The 1794-nt window shown below is 40.4% G+C and overlaps 1 pseudogene; it reads left to right on the top strand.

Annotated features, from left to right (window-relative positions):
- The first annotated feature begins 5 nt into the window (after positions 1-5).
- On the top strand, positions 6-1788 carry LOC105559086 (annotated as a pseudogene).
- The last annotated feature ends 6 nt before the right edge of the window (positions 1789-1794 follow it).

Raw genomic sequence — 1794 nt, 5'->3', positions numbered from 1 at the left:
TAAATATCAATAGTCCGTTAAGAGAATCTGATTTTCAGCGAAGCGAGTCTAACGCGCAAATGGAATATATTGACGACCAGCCGAAAAGTGATCTAGTAGTTTCAGCCGTTTCCTAGAGGTCTTAAATAGAAACTGATCTCGAGCGAATAACCGGCGAGATTTGTCAGCAAAAGTTTGACGAGCTGAAGCAATTATGGGACGACGCGCATAAAGCCGTGACAGGCATCGTGTCCTCCCAAGAAAAGTTGAATACGAATGTTAGAGGATAAGGAAGATGTATGTACAAGAAATTAGGACTGACAACTCGTCGGGCACTCGTGCTCACGACATTGCGGCTCATCCTCGCGTTACACCGAGCACGTCGAGTTACGATCTTGACGGCGATAATCGCGCAGGAAAATACCACAAAAAGCCCGCTCCGAAAGCTCCGATAAGTAACGAAGCGGCAATGAGTAATGAAGACATTGACGAAAACGAGTCTCAAAACGCTCTAAAGGCCACCTTGGTCATTAAAACTGGAACGTTGAGAACTGTTTCGAACGCGGATGCCACGAAAGATATCTTTTTGGCGCACACCTCGGACACGAAGAAACGAAAGAAGAAATTTGGTAAATTGCGTGCTAAGGAGAGCATTTCCAAATTATTAACGATCCCAAAGAGCATCTTTCACAGTGCTTTCCACAAGGAGCAAGGCGAAACTTCTTCCAAGGAGGAGGAGGATTCTAGCTCCACGTTCTCCGAGACCAGTGGATCTGCCTCGAGATCGGGTAGTATCAGCTCCCAGGTGGTCCTGGACGCATCCGCAAAACTATCTGCTTCAAAGCAGGAGGTGGACGTGGAGGAGATTCCATTGAGACCGGAGCGCGACGACAATGCTAAAACTTCCGACAAAGATGCGAACGTTTTCGCTAAGACATTAGATACCGAGATTATACCTTTCAACGAAGTCGAAACATATTTCAAAATTGAAGATAATAAGAAAGAAGGTGTAATGAATGCAGGAAAACCTGAAAATCGTGAAAAGAATATTGAACATGAGCCCAACCTACAGATTCGTGTCCGAGGTGTGCGCCAAAAAGATATCTTTCGTGGCATCCGCGTTCGAAACAGTTCTCAACGTTCCAGTTTTAAACGTCACAGTCGTTGACTCACCGCGATAAAAAAGAAATTATCACTGACATTAATTAAAAAGATTTTAGTAATGTTCGACGGGAAAATCATGTTAGCCGTGTTAAATAATTATATGTATCGGTTTTTTCTTTGATGTTTTTAAAATACAATAGAAGCTTGTTCCTTCCCTCTATATATCCCCACTTTCCATAGCTCATATTTTGTCCTAATTGGAAATCCGGGCAGAAGATTTACCATTAAGATCGTATGGACTAGTTTCTGATTTCTGAGTCTTAAATCACAATTGATTGCAATTTCTGTTCTTGATCATAACACGTAACACTTGCCCTAACTTGCGCCTTTTAGGCTTTGCATGATATTAACTTTTGATGTGCCATTATAATGCAATTAATCCATAACTATTTTTCAATTACGTGAGTGAATGGTTTATTCGGTTTATTATTAAAATCAGAGTTCTAGTACTTAAACTTCATGATTGGTTTATAATATAAGTAATATTGAGTTTCAGTCTAAACTTTGTAAAAAAGTGCCCCTCTCTTTTACCATTTTGCTGACAAAGTTCCATCAAAACCATAAAAAAATGGCGAAAGAGATTGACAATATGACCATCCGAGTTCTGTGATAAAAATGATGAGCTATAATAACATTACATTCCTGTATTTC

The sequence above is a fragment of the Vollenhovia emeryi genome, unplaced genomic scaffold, assembly GCF_000949405.1.
Source record: "Vollenhovia emeryi isolate VEMERY1.0 unplaced genomic scaffold, V.emery_V1.0 DF946890.1, whole genome shotgun sequence".
Lineage (NCBI taxonomy): Eukaryota > Metazoa > Arthropoda > Insecta > Hymenoptera > Formicidae > Vollenhovia > Vollenhovia emeryi.
This window is presented reverse-complemented; position numbering and strand designations above follow the sequence as displayed.